The sequence below is a fragment of the Lampetra planeri genome, chromosome 3 (assembly GCF_965212315.1).
Source record: "Lampetra planeri chromosome 3, kcLamPlan1.2.h2, whole genome shotgun sequence".
NCBI lineage: Eukaryota > Metazoa > Chordata > Hyperoartia > Petromyzontiformes > Petromyzontidae > Lampetra > Lampetra planeri.
The window spans coordinates 25,039,156-25,057,487 of NC_136109.1; the positions used below are offsets into that span (position 1 = coordinate 25,039,156).

The window sequence follows — 18,332 nt, forward strand, 5'->3', positions numbered from 1 at the left end:
TATTTGAAATGTCATCTTCTGCGGCCCATTCTCTGATACAAGAGTCGAAAGGAAATGCTTTAATTTCATGACAGGATTTTGACTTCACATTTATAATATACAACTGGGTACAAGCTAAACTAATGCAATAATTAGAACTTAGATATACACAATATTGTACATGAATATGTATTTGTTAAATACGGTGAATAATACCTTGACACGTTTTTTGTTAAAGATTTAACAAGATTATTCTATAAGGACTTACTTGACCTGCTGTATCTGCACATCCGCCTGTGTACATGAATGTGTGCCTCTGTGAAAGCCTATGTTTTAAAAATATCCATTCCAAACAAAATATAAAAAATTTTTACTTAAAACTTTCGTGACTGCAGGAATTCATATTCTTTTCTATCACAACACAAGCGATCGTCATCAGGAGTGTTGTGATCGAAACGTCGTAGTTTTTATTTTATTTACTTTTATTTTTTCTATCGACGTGACTTTACCACTTTACCGAAAGAACCAAAGAATACAAATATAAAAAAAATGTAAAGGCAAAGGTGCAGACTTGCATTTTCTTGCCGAATGCCACTGCTGGTGGAAGGGCCTCCATTCCGAGGGAGCTTTTGGAGATAACCTCTGGAGGGTATTTTTCTGACTCTTCTGCACTGGTCAGATATCTTGGAAGAAGCAGGAGTACCCACACACACGACATTCCCAATCGACTATCTGTGGTGAACTCATATTGCTGGGTAGACAGAGGCAGGGGCATTGATAAACTTTTCAATCGTTCAACTGGCACACCGGGAGATCGAACTAGTGACATTTGCATGGACTGCAAGTTAAGCGTAATAATTAAAGTAACGTAAAAAAAGAATGTAAAAAATTGTAAGAATATTTAACTGCAGTCTTACAAATGTCCTATCAAGATTTGTTTCATGTATTTATCATAAATTACAGTCTGCTGACAATTCTGTACAATTAACACAGGGATTTCCAAATCGTATTTCTTTTAATGCTTCAAACTGTACGTCATCTCATAATTTCTATTAATGGTGAATTTAATCACTCATAATAATGGAAGGAAAGAAGCCGTAATGAAATACATAATTGCTTTTCACAGAAAATTAATTGCGTCACAGGGCTCCAAGTCGAATTTAGCAAAAAGCATCAGAACGCGATGAGCTACAATGTCGGACTAAAAATAGTCCCACATTGTGCACATTTCTTTGACATGATTTACACCACATGAATAAATACTTGCCTGAACAGAAAAGGATAATGCAATGAAATGCTTTTTTTTCTTCTGTGTACACAAGATATAATTTTACATCACCCAGAGAAGTTGATGCTTACCAGCAAGCCTTGCCAATGCAGTCCTTTTTCTCTTATGATCACCTGCCAAGTCACCGTATCGTGACTTTCTTTTATCTACCAAACAGCTCGCCGAGGAAAAAAACACACACACACAAGATTTCCTCGTGTGATTGGGTGTAATGGAATGTGTTTCACAATAACCAATAAGTAGCCACGATATTTGTTTGAATTGTGCTTTCAAGTATTGCGCACACACACACACGGTTACTTGTTTGTGTTTGCAAGTCTGCGCGTACTCCCAATGTTTGTTTATGAACCTGTAAAGATTCTTGCTACGTATGATTTTGGCCCAGTGCATGAGGATGGCATTTGCGGGTGTTGTTGAACCCTCACTAAAACCACATGCAGAACACACAGCCAAAACACGTCCCCACAAAAAATGCTGCAGAAGCAGAAACGGGCGTCTGTGTAAACACGGCCTGGATTATTGAAAAATTACGCAAATAAAACACACATTTAAAAGAAAAAAACACTTGCTTTGTATTGCATGGTATTGATTCACCCATGAAGTAGGCACATTTCTAAAATGTTGCTCGCTCAAAGGGACAACATGCACGCTGGAGTTTCTGCACACCTCTGTTGATTCAGAACGTACAGCAATATTGCCGCACACATACATTTAGAGATTTACCCTATCAGCTGTATTAGTACAAAGGATAATGAAATATGAAAAATAAATGGGAAAAGGAGTGATTGAATGGAATCGTGGCCGTAAAGGCCACCATAATAAAAAGGAAATTATCAAATCTCACATGAGAATGAGGGAAATAAGGTCAGATATGGACTGAACTGAGATGTTTTTTTTATCGACAATAAAAATTCAAATCAAGAATAAAACAAGACTTTCACTCCAAGATCAGACAAGTAAATTCAATTGGTTTAATATTTTGTTGAATAATTCACAGGACAATTAAGGATTAAACCGTATTGCAATATATATTTTTTAGAAAGTACGTAAAACAGTACCGGAATAATATTTTATTTACCCAAACCAAATACTTATTTCAGAAAATCTTGCCTGAGATTGTATGCTCATTTTTTTTCCATGTGGAAGGAAACCAAAATTCTCAGAAAAACATGAACTGACAATTCAGTTGTCTTGATAATGCGGGAATTTCTTTCCACACTCTATCAGTGGCTTAGTCAACCGTTGCAGCATAAACAACTGTATTCCCATTTGGCCTTTTTTCTACTAAGGCAGCAAAGGACATCCCCCCCCCACACCCCAAAATGTGGCAGTCCATCCAGCCTGTGCTTTAAAAACCAAGAGGGCTTTCATCGACCACTCTGGAGCACGGTCTAGGTAAGGGACACATACCGGCTCTGTCAGGGAACAAGGGGGTTAAAAGGTTTCATCTTTTCTTCGCCACCCGCCTCATCCCTGCCGTGCAATTTCTGGGAGGCACACAGTGCAGTGTGAGGCGCTTACCCTTTGGCCGGGTGCTCGATGACATTCGGCGGCATGCTCTGCTCAGGTTGAGATTAACGGCGGCGGGCTGCATCGCGCGTCTCCGCGATGCCCTTTAGCTTTTGTGTATAATCTGCCGGGCGCACTCGAGCTCAGCTTATGTCACGAGCGCAAGATTTTTGCTTACGATACGCCTCAAGGTTTTTTTTATTAAGAAAGGGCTGTCCTTTTGCGATTTGTCCAGTTTTTTTTTTAGATGGTGGAAAATAACAGCCGCAAGGGTTTTTTTTTGGCTGCCGTGTCGGTTTTTATTAATCCACTGCTGGATGGGGAGGCCGAACCAACTTGGGTCACGTTGGTCGGTGCAGGTTGATGAAAAGGGGAAGGGGTCAGGACCTGTTTACATTTCACTCGTCACTGATGTTAGCCGTGGCCAGGAATCAAACTTATGTCACTCGGTTCATAGAGTGGTGCGCTAAGCACTGGACCACTATCACACACGTAATTAAAAACACAAGATAATAACAATGTGACAAACTGTAAAATTCAGTACAAATATTTTTTTCTCATATTGGTCACTGGTGCTGCCTAATGTATGTTGAATTTCTTTCGCACCGTATGTAGCCAACAGTGTTAATCGGAGGTGTGGGGGAAGGACAACAAACTAAACACAAAAATCACTTATTAATAAATGAGTTTTCAATCGAGCTTTAAGAGGAGTAGCCATAGAAAATATGCAGGGCCGTCGATGGTGGTGTGCGGGGCCTGGGGCAAATCACACTGTGGGCCCCCCGACGCCTTCAAACTAAACCGGAAATATAACACCCGACCACCGTGATGTCGAAGCGTGCCCCCCCCCCAAAGCGCAGGGCCTGGGGCGATCGCCCCGATTCGCCGTACCCTGGCACGACTCTAATAACATGCTACCATGAGAGATGGTGATGGCCTGGGAAGATCATCATCCAGAAGTGGAATAATTATGGCCAATGATATATTCTGCTTGTGTGTAGGAGTAGCGGCCCATATCGTTTGGATGTTACTTTATTAGGCAATTTGTGAACGAATTGTGTAAATAGTTTGTGCTGACAGGCCGTAATAAATTCAAACTCTCATTCGCTTTTAACATCTAATAATTGATCGGATGCTTTAAACGTGAAGATAACGCACATTACATTTGATGTCACCATAATGCGACCGGAAAATGGAAATTTGCAATATGTATTTTATAAATACAGTAAGCCTTTAAATAATATGATGGGGCGGTAGTTGTAATCTGTGAAAGGTAAACAAACCTGTGGCCATGACAGAACAAACAGCAACCGCCTCGGGTGCCTCTATGTATGACTCTTTATTGCGTGCGCGTGTGTGTTTGTCCCCTAATATTTGCCTCCAATTTCGAGTTGTCTGGGAGGTGACACTTTGCAAAGTTTACAGAGAAATGTATCTAGGCGCCACTGTGGGTGCATGTATGCCTGTTAGTGTGTGTGTGTGTTTGCAGTGGGGAGCGGTAGTGTAGTGGTTAGCGCTACGAACCTGGCGTCCCGAGTTCGATTCCTGCTCACGGCCATCAACACCAGTAACGATTATCTGAACCTGTCCAGGGCCTCCCCTAGGTCGACTCGGCCTCAAATGAGTACCTGGTGTGGTGTGTAAACATTGCCACTTGGCAAACAAAGGCGTTGCGGTCTTCATACGTGCTTGTCGCTCACAGCACTTGCCCCAAAAGTATGTTGAGGCTATAAGGGGGAAGTTGGGGAGCGAAAGTGTAGTGGTTGGTTGGCACGTTGTCCTACGATCCCAGGCAGATCGTGTCCGATTGCCGGTCCTGACAATGCGACTGGTTGACAAAGTTCGGCCGGGCCTGTTTCTGGCCACACTACCGTTGTGTGTCTTTGCGGTCTTTACCAAATGTGCTCGCTCACACACGGCACTTGCCCCCAACGGTCTATGAAGGCCACACGGGGGATCTTTGTCTTTGTGTGCGCACGTACACTCTGAGTCAATGCGTGTTCGTGCGCATCGATTGCGTGAGTGCGTGTGTGTGAACACGAGCGTCACTCTCAATTTGGGGTAAACAAGGAACAACGCTCCAAACTTTACCCCGTGGTGTCGAGCAAAGTGAGAGACCAGCGTCGCACGTGATTCGAATTACACAGTGGCCTGAACTATTTAGGCTTCGAGTGGGAAGCTGTTCGGTTGGTGGGAACACTGTTTGGCTTTTGATTATGAAAGAGACGTGGTGCCTGTTGCAATAAAAGGGGAGGGGAGGGCGTGTGTTTGTGCTCGCGCAAAAAAGAAGCACTCAAAATGTGCACGACATTTTTGCCCCTAGCGCCACTTAAATATAGCGCCGATGGCAGAGTATAGTAATTGTCAGTCACACACTTATAATTTTTAAGAATACGTCATGGCTATACGACGGCGAATTAACATTGTACAATAACAATTAACGCAAAAAAAACACGTTTTGCTGCGCCGACCTTTTTTTGGTGGGGGGGGGGGATAAAACATTCACAACAAGATCTGATGTTGCATCTGGAGCAACCCTTATTTTATTATTCATTTTCGTTATCATTACTATGGACAAAAACACCACAATTGGAACACGTCTCACTGTCACGGCGAACAAAGTCAAATATCAAAGCATGCGTGCATCGCCTTTCATGTGAAAGAAAGATCCAAGCTCCACCCGCGCCGTCCCGGTGAATTAATGTTTACCAATCGGGTGTAGCCGACACGCGAAATCAAACAAATACATATTTGCGACTGCTTGTCAACAGGCACGCAAACTGTCGCGAAACCTTGTCCGTGGGACTACGAACGCGTTTCCTTGTTTGAACTGGAGCCGCCTAGAATGTTCCTGCCTGGCTGCTGTGACTCCCTTTTCCCATGATCGCACCGTGTGGATTTATCACCTCCACGTTAACTAACAAACACCTCCCCTCCCCACCCCACTCCACTCGCTCTCTCTCTCTCTCCATTGGGCATGTTCTCAACAGATACCTCCTCCCCCACCCCTTATATTGCATTCATAGATCGTTGAAGGCAAATGGTGTTGGGCAAATGGTGTTGGCGATCACCTATTAAGAATGTGCATTGTGCGCGACTGGAGTTGTTTGGCCGGAAACACGCCCGGCAGATGTTGTTCAACAGTGCCGATGTTTACACACAGTCATTTAAAACGATTTCTTTTTTTTTACCAGGTAAGGCCCACTGACCTATGTAGGTATTTTTCAGAAGCGACCTGGCCGCAAACGATAGCTCATCGAAGTGGCTTATCACGTGGAAATGTATAGCAGCCAAATACTCGAAGCGCATGTTGATTCTAAATGTGGCGTGATAAAACCTGGAGGACCCGGGGAAAAAACCACGGCACCACGGGGAGAACAAGCGAACTCCACATATACAGGTGTCAGGGTCTGGATCGAACTCACGACCTCCTGTGTACCAGGCGAGGTAGTGAACATCTCCTAGCCACCGTGGCGCCCCTAAGGTTGAGTTGACCTCGGGGAGCCACATGACACGTTCTGACATCATCCGCCCACTTATGTTGGACACGGCAGGGAATCAAGCTCAGGTAACCCAGTTTGTAGAGCAGTGCTCTAACTACTGTTCCACCGCTCTCCCTATACACACACGACTACCCGAGCTTGCAAACCACCATTAATAATGCTCGTCTTTAAACAAAGCGAGCAGCTAGGGTATCTGAAGGTGTCACATTACTAAATAAGCCCTGCAAAATAACACCACGAACTGTCTATAGCTATATTACTCGGCATCATAAAGATTATGAGCTTGTGAACATTAACTACAGCGCAATAAGTGTTGCAACAACCCCCCACCAAATCCCCCCCCCCTCCCATCACACCTGCCCCTTCTCGGCTCATGACAGCAACTTACTGCACTCCATCCACGATCCCCCCCCTCCCGCCGCTGCCAGCCATCCCCACTTTCAATTCCTGGAAAACTGGACAGCAGCGCGCAACACGCTGCCCACCGACTTTGCACCCCGCGGACTCCACAGAAAGACACCGATTGCTGTTCCTTTGTCTGGCGAAATGTAAACAGCCAGCCGCGTCGGACCCAACAACGAGGGCGTTTGAAAGCTGAGCCCACAAATTGGAGGGGGGCGGGGGGCTCTGGAGTGCGACACGTGCGGTGGTGAGCAGTCACCTGCTCGGGGTTTTCAACACTCGTGCTTCCTCTCCTGGGCCACGTTCACAACTGCTCAGACCGATTTCGTTAAAGTCTGCGAAGCTGTTAAAAGTTCTCGTTGCGGAGTCTCTGCCGCTGCTGTTGCTGCATGGTCGGGGCTGGGTGTCAGTGTTACTCACGGCTCAGCTGCTGGTGATCCGAGGCGTTTATGAGTGCAGTGTTCCGGCCTTCTCTCCCAGCACAATTGGTTCTTGCAGCGGATGTTTTCGTGGTTGTGCTGAACAGACAAATCTCGGCGCGTGCTTTCAGCGTGTGCCGCTCGTTGTTCGGCACGATAGCCAAAACGTTTCTCCGGGCACGTGGAGCGAAACGTCGGACAACACGCGGCACGACCCGAAAACACATCAGAGAGATGCAATTAATGCGGCGTACACCTCCCACGCAGCAGCCCAACGTGTCTGGTTTCAAGCAGCTGGCATGAACAGGCAGGGCCAGAACGCACGTCCAGACAGACGAGCGAATGGAGTGGACGAACAGGTTTTCCCGTGGAATTCTACCGGGTATCAAAAACGGAATTACGTACGGAGTATACATTAAGTATTGGTTTCCTTTAAGCCATTCGTCCACACCTGGTAAGCGAGTGCGGGTAATGTGGACACATTTGAACCAAACCGATCACACAAAGCTTAAGCATAAGCCTCTAAGAGTAAGGTTTATGGATGACAAATATAGCTATTTGCTAGGCAGATTGACCAAACAAGCAGGCAATGTTGGCACCTGGTAATTAAGTATGTGCTGTTATTGGCTACGGAGCTGTGGCACGGTGGTTATCACGCTGCGCTATTAACGGGGTTACTCGAGTTATATTCCTGGCCACAGCTGATTGATATCTGAACCAGTCTTCGGCCTACAATCAATCCCCTTCAACAACAACACACGCTAACCAGCCTGGCGAGAAATGGTTAAATAACCCGCACGGCCAAAACAGTGTGAGGAGGCTTTCATCCAACAGTGCGTTGACAAAGGCACGTAAAACAATGTGCTATATGGCATGGTATGGCTAAACACTTTACATACTTGAATTTGCTCCCATGGCCCTCCTATGAGACCGGATAAAAGAATCCGTTAAAAAGCCCTTCGTCTTCTTCACAGCGGTCGATGCACAGTTTGTTTGCGTATTCTTTAATCTCAGTTGCTTTTTTTTTCATATCGATGTGTTGTGTTGATTTATTTTTCAACGTGCACGAACTTTGATAAACTGCTTATAAACATCAAAAGGAAAACTAGTAACAAAGGATACATGGGAAATCATTTACATTCACTAGAACGTCAGCGGCTTTGTGGCAGCATTATTCTAGCTCCTGCGGAGGGATGCTCAGCACTTCGCTCTTCTCTACCCCAGCCCAATGTGTGTAAATGCTACTGACCCTATTGCATGTAGGGTGTGTAGACATATTTGGAAACCTGTTAGATCAACATTTTACCCCCACATCTGGGGGGGCGGGGGGGGGGTGTCCCACTTTCTATAACTTTTTGATTCAGGCCTTCTGATGGGCAAACGGACAAACGGAACACCGGGATTGTATAATAGAAGCTGGCACTTGGGCAACAGTGCTCGCATATTGGATGAGCAATATCCGAGGTGGTGGCTATGCACGAGGCCTGTAATCCAGCACTGTGGCGGCGAGGGTTGGCGGATCACACAAATGTCGTGAAACTCCCTTCCCAGGGGCGTCGAGGTGCCTTATTCTGGCTCGCCAGGAGAAGGCATCCGTACGGGGGGGGGTAGCTTGTTGCCCTCGCGCGCGCGGGTTTACTTTGGGTGTTCCGATTTCCACCCTTCTTGTAGAATCAGTCGTTGATTGGCTGAAAAAAATCTTAAAATAAAAATAGAAACTCAATGCAGTATCCCACTGAAAAAGTCCTACGACTCAGTGTGGCCCTCCTGTGTAAAGAAGTAGATTATTTCGATGTAAAGGTTTCGTGACTGCAGGGATTCATCTTCTTGGTTCTTTCGGTAAAGTCACGTAGAAGGGAAATAATAAAATAATACAAATAAAACATAATAAAATACAATTGTCACGACGTTTCGGCCACAACGCAAGCAGCCGTCCTCAGGTGAAGAACAGGTCTGTCGGGAAAGACAGCGTCTTTTTTTATCAGCCCCCAGACGTTCACTTATATGACAAATACACCGTAGGTGCATAGTTCTCTGTACGACAGACTGTGTGTATGTAACCTTGTCATAACACCATCTGAGGGTGACAATAAACAAACTCTCACACTTTTGTTGTTGTAAATTATGAGAAACCCATCACACTGAGAAGTGCATGCAGGCTAAAATACTACACAAAGTTAATTTCTTGACAGCAAGCGGCCCCATTGTGACCTTAAAAGTCACATGACATCACCATACGGCATCATGTAGAGAGCTGCCCCGAAATAACGTTTTGTTGTATTACCATTAAAACTATGTCCTGTAAATGATTATTATTATTAAGTTGTTGATGATGAAATATAGGCTTTGAAGAAATTTCGTTGCGAAATTTAAACGAAAAATTGATATAATTGCAGTTAACGCGGCCTTTATCAGAAGGCAGGTGATTTATTTACATCATTGCGAATGATTTACACATTCTACTGCCCAATTTCATTCACGTTCAATACGAAATGGCAAGAGTGTGACCGCATAAAGGCGGCGGAAAACAGGGGGGGTTAAAATACATAGTTGCAAGAGCCCGCGCTGTGCAGAAATGTCCTTTGGCTTGGCAGTGACAGTGACGTGGTGCTGTTGAGTGGCACGGCCGTTTGGCCCCAGTGACACATGGTATCGGTAAACGATCATTAAGCAGCGAGAGTTAAAAGAGCCCACAATCATCCAAGATATGCAGCAGGCAAAACAAGCAGGCGCCCCCACAGATAGATAACAGCCGTTTTTCACATGGTATGTGGTCACCTTTGATTCTTTATTACCAAGGCACAAAGTGTACTCTGAGTACACAAGCACGCACGCACATCTACAAAAATCCCCCGTGTAGCCTTAACAGACTGTTGGGGCAAGAGCTCTTAGCGAGCACCTATAATGGCCGACACAACACACGAGGGGGTGGGTGGCAAACACCACGCCCGGCCGCCTTCGTCTCCCTAGTGGAGATGTTTGCACATCGCACCAGGTACTCATTTGAGGCTGAGTCGACCTAGGTAAGGTCCAGGACCGGTTCAGATAATCGCCACTGGAGTTGGCCGTGAGTGGGATTCGAACTCGGGTCGCTGGGTTCGTAGCGCAGCACGCTCGCCATGACACTACTGCTCCTCACACACACGAAGACGTACACATGAACATTTCTTGTATTTAACCATGTATTATAACGAATATATAATATTAACAAGGCAGAGGCTGTCTGGAGAACCTTCTCCCAAATGTTCTTAATGACTTCCAGAGGTGGCTGTTTGGGTGCTGGACATTTGACAGCATTCGAGGAATCTTAAATATTCCTTGGTTAAGCTGAAGCATCTCATGGTGAACCACAGCTTTTAAGTAAACCAGTATTTTGCATTCCTTATTTGCCAGATGTATCCCAATTGTGGTATCAGCGTTGTAATGAAAAAATTATTAATTCGGAACACTCTCAGGTCAGTGAGTTTGGGAATGAGATATTGCAGAACGATAGTTCCGATATCTGTTCTGATGACTTCTTATCGATATTAAGGGATAATACTTGTCCACGTGCACCGCTACAAAAAGTAATGTTTGCCACGTGACAACCACATCTGATGCAGTATTTTAAATTCTCAGGGCTGTATTTAAAAGTTCAGGGTGCCAGGTGGCGAGATGTTACCTACCTCGCCTGGGATATAGGTTCAAACCCAACCCTGACGCCTGTATATTTGAAGTTTGCGGTGTCTCTCTCCCCATGGTCGTGTGGATTTTCTCCGGGTCCTCCGGGTTTTCCCTCCACATTTCGAGAAATGCGTTCTTGAGCATTTGCCTGCCATACATTTCCACATGATAAGCCACTTTATTGGTCTATCATTTGTGACCAGATCGCTTTTGAAAAAGAGTTATATATCTCAGAGGTAGAATTAAAAAAATAATCCTGTAGTTTATAGTTTTAACATGATGGGACATCGGTCATCGATGTTAGACCATCAATTCACGACACTTTTGAACCGATGTAATCATGGGTGGCTGCCCGGAATCAATTCTAGGATCTTAGCGCGATGACATTTGAGCTTCCTGGCCACTTCCTGTAAAGGTTTTTTTATATTAAAAAAATATAAATAATTATTTACGTAGGCCCTATTAATTATCTCGTGTTTAACACACACTGCCATCGTGGGAACTTTTGTTTACTTTCTAGTTATCCCTTCCCTCTTTGTAAAACAGTTCATAGGCATATCTTTGAAATTAATATTTTAAAAAGCTAGTCGTGCGAGAATGTTTTGTTTTTCATGAAGGGCAACTTAAAATTATTTGTCGCAGTTCAGTGCCACAATCACATCAGTAAGCCGTAGCAAGATGCAAATACACGCGTGCAGAATCACGGCTAAACATTGCCAAGCAAGGTTCGTGTGCAACACAGAGTCGTTTATAACCTGTTCGGGGCTGTTCACACGAATGCAAAAGTCCACTTTACAAAGCGAGTTCATTCAACAAGCAGCTGTTATCAAGTTTGTTATTTTAATGCATGTTTTTAAACTGTCGTGACGTTAGCAGCACCGACATTTGATTGCCACCCTCGACAATAAAGCTGAACGCAGGCGACGGCAGTGGGCAATTACAGCACGGAGTAAAACAGCGGTCAACGATGCACTTTATCTCCGCTGTCCACCTTGACCCGGGCAGATAGTAATAAAGCGAACTGCTGCCACCTTGTAAAAAGTGGCGGCCATTCTGAAGGGGCAGCAATCAGTGCTGATGGCGGGCTAAACCAGCAACACCTTGGAATAACCGGCCGTAAAGATTATTGTTAACCCCTGTGGGCATTTGAAGCCGCCCATTTAAAAGGGCGCATGAATAACTCAACTATCGAGAGGGGGGAGGGGGGAGGTTGCAAACAACAGCAGCTTCATCGCTTGAGTAAACAGCGGCTCGGGGACAGGCGTCGTCGTCAATGGCGAGAGGAAGGGATGGGAAAGGAGAAACACGCGATCTCCCCGCACCATTAACCGTGTTATTATTTTACAAGGGGGCCGGGCATTGCATTCGTGGCTCAGCCAAATAGCCACGTGACCTGTACCGCATGTACCTTGTGGTACGTGACGAACTTTAACATCATGGGACTTCAACGAGACAAATTCATCATAAAATAATGATAACCACGCATCTCTTTCGTTAGTCCACTCGTGGACGATGCACGCCTCGTGGGTGTTGTTTGACCGGACTTCAACACGCTGGTCACCATCGTGCGTTTGGTTGGTGAAGGGGAAATGGACAGGGCTGCCCGGAACTGGTCCAGATTATTATCGTTCGTCACCGCTGTTCGCAGCCGCGGCCTGGAATCCAACTCGGGTTGTTGTGTGGCCACGTTTCTCACCGCACCGACCGCTCGGCCACCCCAGAGGCAATTTAACATCGTGCGCGTGTTCGACATTGGTGGCCTACGTAGAACGCACGATGGCATCCACGCGCTCGGTGGCTCGCACGCGCCGTTTCGGCACGAATCAGAGGTCGCAATCGGGTACCCGATACCCGTACCCTACCCGATACCCGGCTACCCGTACCCGGCCGGGTACGGGTACCGGTTTGCGACCCTGGTGCGGCCGGGTACGGGTACGGGTAGGCCGTGAGTCACTGGTGAGTAACCGTTTGTCACTCATTTCGGGTAGGGTGCGGGTACGGGTAGGGAACGAGTACCCGGGTAGTACCCATTTGTGACCCTGGTGCGGCCGGGTACGGGTACGGGTAAGGAATCAAAACCCGTTTGCGACCTCTGGCACGAATGCTCTCCTGTGCCGCGGAGGAAAACGCGACGCGCCGTGTCAAAGAAAAACAACGTTCGCTGAACGGGGCCTTTTGTTGTTGTTGTTGTTCTTGTTTTGAAAACGTGTCAAGTATTCGGTGTGAGCTAACGGCTTGGCCTGCTGGCCGGCTGTGATGCGCGGAGACGCGTGGGGATAACAATTATCGAAGGGTGTGAATGTAATCAATCTCTAGGTTCCGTGTATTGCCTCAGCGTCTGCGCCTCAAGCTGCAGCTCCAATTTGAATTTATATAGCGTCTAAATGAAACCGCATCTCAAGACGTTTTACAAAATTGGTGGGGTGTACGGGGGGGGGGTCATTATGGGTAAGAAGGTGGTGGCGGTGGGGGGGATGGTGGCGGTGGCTGTGCAGGGAAATGGGGAGAGAGAAACTCCGCGGGGCAGCTCAATGGGCCTTCGAAGCAGTCGTTTGTCGTGAACCGGGAAGCAGCGATTGTCGTGGGGAGGCCCCATCCAGTGGCGTCCTGGTGTTTTACAGCCGTCACGGGGCGCGCCTGGTGAGCCGTCAATGGTCTAAATCTGCGGCACGCCGATGGGACCCGAGCAGTATTGAGACGAGAGCGCAAACCGCAGATTGCATCTCTCATAGCACACGGATCGTTGTGGGTAGGAGAGGGCAACGCATAGAAAAACACGAATTATTGTACCGTACCTCTATGCTCCCCACGTCTGTGCTCCCTGCCTTCATCAACCAGCACTGAACAGCGTGTTCAAGTATGGCCAAATAACTCCAAATAACTCCCTGTGAATCCGTACGCTGTGCGAGGAAGCCCTTTAATCAGCTGTCAAATTCATCCACGCCAATGGACAATTACGAATGTGTGACGCTGCGACTCCAGTCACCGATCTCAAACTAGGCACCACAGAGTAACACCACTGCCCGCTTCGGTAATTCACTGCCAGGTGTTTTTCACATCGGCACCAGGCTCAATGGCCAACCTCGGCACGAACATATAAGCTCCGCTTGATCTATTGCCCACCCAACGTATGTACGTTGAACTTCTTTCGCATCGTACGCAGCCAACAAATTAAATACAAACAGCAGTTTCTAAAAGATATGACTTTTCAATCTAGATTTAAAAGTGCATAGCTCCCAGTGGCTTCCTCGGACACAAGAAGATTCCCTGATATCCAACAACACTGTCACCACCCCGCACTCTCTCCCCCACAATCCCACACCTCTGACCTTCCCGCCCCGTGCTCCCTTTTCACACACACCGCAAAGTTTCCACAACTCGCCCTCCCCTCTGCATTAAGGAGATGCTCTTGAAACACGTTTGACTTCATAATGAACGTCAACTGTTAAATATTTAAGAGTCACGGTTTTATAATTGTATGCTAAAAAGGGGTGATTATGATCGTACAATGGGATGTGTGTGTGTGTGTGTTTGCTGTAAAAGCGTTAGGAGTGCACTCTGGTGGCTGTGTCTCAATTCCCCCCCCCCCCCCGGGTTCTGTCTTCATGCAGCAGCTTTCAGGAGGCTGTTTTTGAGCGATTGAACCTCAAACGTGGTGCTAATTATGACTAATTCCTGTTTTCCCTGCATCCATTTGAATTCTTAAAATATTCAGATCCCTGGAGTGTTTGGTAAAAGCTGCATGCTCGAGGCTAATTATGTTGTCATAGTGTCAGGAATAATACAAAACCCACCTGTTCTTTGATCACGGGGTTGACATTTCGTACACCGTATTCTGTTTCCTACTGCTTTCTTGTCGTCCCTTTTGTCAAAGTGCAAGTGATATACAGTAATAATAAACCCCTTACACGACATCACCCACGCTCATTGAGCACGGGAAAGCACGTGACAAGCGAAAGGCACTGACAGAGATAACTTCATCATCGTCAGTCACGATGAAGGCCTCCACAAGCCATCACCATCTCTCACGATCCTGTGATGCAATGTTCCACCTAGCACAGTCGCAACAGCTGATTTCATCGTTCCATCTTCTCGGTTAATGCCCTCTTGGATACGGTCCATTCCTTGCCGTGCCGGATTAAGCTAGTGCGGGGCCTGTAGCATATGTTATAAAGGGGCCCTAAATTAAAAAAAACTGAAGTTTTTAAAACATAATTTTTTTATTTACATAGTAAAGTCATTTTAGTTTTTCATTTGCTATACAGTCAGATAATACGACAAATCGCTAACCTTAAACACACAGTGGTTTATAAAAGTTGAAGGCACTATTGTACTATAGTAATAGAGCAAGTGCAGAATCACTGAACCGGAATTGATAGCTTGAAAGAATTGAGCGCGGGGCACTTGAAAGTGCAGGGCCCGTAGCATATGTAGCTACTTGTGCTACTAGGATTCCTCGGCTGCCAATCCATCGTTATTCTTGACCATCAACGACCATCAACGACCATCAACGACCATCAACGGCCATCGCTTCCAGCGACGTGTCTCACAAAGAAATATAACCTATACTCATTGCAATTCAACTGTCGGGCCTTCACCAAGACTGAAGGAACAGGGAAAATAATACTTGCTATGCAATTTCAAATCGGACATTGTTTTCACATTCATAAAGTTTCTGCATTCCAAGTGGCAATATTGCTCTTGAGTCTGATGTGTTGTTGCCAGCACTGCCCCTACAACTGTTGATTGGATGCAGGCTAAAGTTTGTCAGCTTACTGTGCCGAGATGCTTCCTCAATGTACCACTGATGGGCCATGTCATCATCACCATTGTCACCGCACCATTGCCACTGCTGCATTTTAGCCAGAACTGTCCGGGTCAATGACCTAAAACATACTTCCACGTTATGTACAGCACATCCAGTGTACCTCTCACTGTCATGTGCCATCTACTCCAGTCTACCAGCGACCTGGAAAATATTGTGTGAGAAACTAAGCCCTGATCACATCTCATTCCCCGAAGACCAGCCACAAGCTTGTTCAATCTGTTCTCATGCTGTCATTTCAGTTACGTACCATACATACTGTGATTGATCTGCTGCATGTAGCCTAGATTCACTTGTCATGTAAATTATTTTACCTATGGGTTTTTTTTTGCCAGTATCCGAAATAATGAAAAAAATTCTAGGGTTTGCCCTTTCTGGCAATAAAACAGGTGTTAAGGTGGTCAAACATCAAACAGATATCTTTTACAAGGTGAACAGATACTGGCAAAAATATCCTATAGATACGACTGCTCGACCCCTGCTATCTGTTCTGATACTTGCATCGTCTTTGTACCGTTCGCCTCTTCGTGTTCTTTGGTCTGACACTGGTGGTGAGACACGGCCATAAAGAAGGCTGTCTCTGGTGTTGGCCAATCAGTTTCAAAAACATTGCTTTTATTATAATCAGAGCATGTTTGCTTGCATGTTTTGGCACAATTATGTGTGGTTAATGCAGACTTAATTACCAAGAAGGGGAAAACCCTATGCAAATAATTTTATTTGCATTGCACGTGAAAAGTATGGAATTTTACCCTTGCGGTTTTGTTGAAATTTGCAATCTCTAGCTATTTTAGAGAGAGGAAAATAAGTTATATTTAGCACTTGGGTAGAGCTCTGATACAGAGTGATTACCACATTAAACTATGAACCCGAACATCTCAGTTAAATTCCTGGTCACAGTTGACATCCATGGTGATCAGTATCTGTAGTGGTCCTGGCCACAACTCCCTTTCCTTCGCAAACCCACACTGACCTGCGCAGTGAAGAATGGTTAAACAACCCCTATGAGCTACACAGCGTGGGCAGACTTTCATCCAGCAGTGGATGTACATTTTTAATATACAAAGGGTTTGTACATTATACACGTACACATTTATAAAGTGGAATGTGCTTGATTGCATTTTCTCTTTTGGTATCTAAATATGAGTATGCAGGCGTTCTTTGAGTTGGATAAAAAAAAACGATCTGTGCTCAGATATACAGGGTAATACATTTAAAGATACTCCCACTGCTCTAAAACGACCCTATTAACTTTCTTCTCAAAAGGTGCTTGGCAATTGTAAAAGGCTCAATATCTTGCAGGACAAAGTGTTTTCAAAAACATGTAATAAGTGCATTGAGACTGGTGGTGGGAGACACGGAGAGACGCTGAAATCTCGAATTACTCCCTGCTATGAGCGTTTCCCTTCTTTACTCCTATTTACGTATTTTTACTTCTCCACTTTTAGTGGTGTATATATATATATAAAATCGCAAATCTGTCTGTCTGTCCGTCTGTCTGTCTGTGTGTGTGTCTGTCTGTCTGTGTGTGTGTCTGTCTGTGTGTCGCCGGACCATACGCAGTTTCATTGGACGGCGGTTGCCCCTGGCAACGGGTAGCGACGCATTCGCTGCGGGGTGGACGCCATTTTTAATTTCCGTTAAAAATATGTGCACGCATTAACACGCGACTCTGAGGTAAATTCATCAAAGTTTCACGTCCTCTTCACTCCCCCCCCCACCACAATGTGTGCAATTACTATTATAGGGTCGGTAGATAATAAAATTATAGCGATTAGACAGTATTATTGTAGCGCGGGGGGGGGGGGGGGGTAACGGCCCCTGTACCCAGCCTCAGCCGGGTGGGCAATTTAGGCGAGGCCGGAGGCTCTGCACGGTACTAGGCCTCGACACCCCACCACACTATAGGCCGTACATATTACTGCACAGCGGCCCAGGAGATCGTGGCTGGGGGGGGGGGCAGGGGTAGCAGCCCATCTGTGTATATATGTAAGGTTATTAAGAAATATATTTTTCACCCGGGCAACGCCGGGTACTTATGCTAGTGTATCTATAAACGGATCAACACCGCGTAACCGTGTGGTCTCTCCAGTAATTTCCAGGGAGGGAAACTGAGATGAGCACTCGGACTGAAGTGAGAGCTAATTCTACTTACCCTGTTATCGTGTAGCACACATCATGCCGACAAACAAAAAACAAAGACAAAGATCCCCCGTATAGCTTTGCCATAATGTTGGGGCAAGTGCTGTTTACGAGCACCCATGAAGTCCGGCCAGCACGGCACACGAGGGCTTGGGTGATCAGCACCACGCCTGGCCGCCTTTGTCTCCCTCGTGGCGATGTTTACACATCGCACCGGGTTCTCATTTGATGATGAGTCGACCTAGGGGAGTCCCAGGACCGGTTCAGATAATCGTCACTGGTGTTGGCCGTGAGCGGAGGAATCGAACTCGGGTCGTGGGGTTCGTAGCGCAGCGCGCTCGCCGCTACACTACTGCTCCCCACATAGGGAAATTTAATAAAATGTTTACTTGCAACAAGGCTGTGTGTGTATAGGTACTCTGTATACCAAGAGTTTATTCACTAAGTACTCCCTGCCACCCCCATCTCTCGAGATTAGATGACATGTCACGATTCAAGGCCACAATCCAATGAAAGATTTACCATTATACATTTTCATATTGTGGTGAATGGTAACGTCTGAATGGCTGCAGTGGTGACATGAAGTGCTTATAACACACCCA

At 45.9% G+C, this 18,332-nt stretch overlaps 1 long non-coding RNA gene across 1 annotated transcript; it reads right to left on the reverse strand.

The window, feature by feature from the left end:
* Positions 1 to 268: 268 nt before the first annotated feature.
* Positions 269 to 7,902, reverse strand: LOC144717365 (uncharacterized). Its single transcript, XR_013585088.1, has 3 exons — positions 7,102 to 7,902; positions 1,339 to 1,413; positions 269 to 662 (listed from the first exon to the last, which is right to left on the reverse strand). It is a non-coding gene; the product is annotated as an uncharacterized LOC144717365 (long non-coding RNA).
* Between the last annotated feature and the right edge of the window lie 10,430 nt (positions 7,903 to 18,332).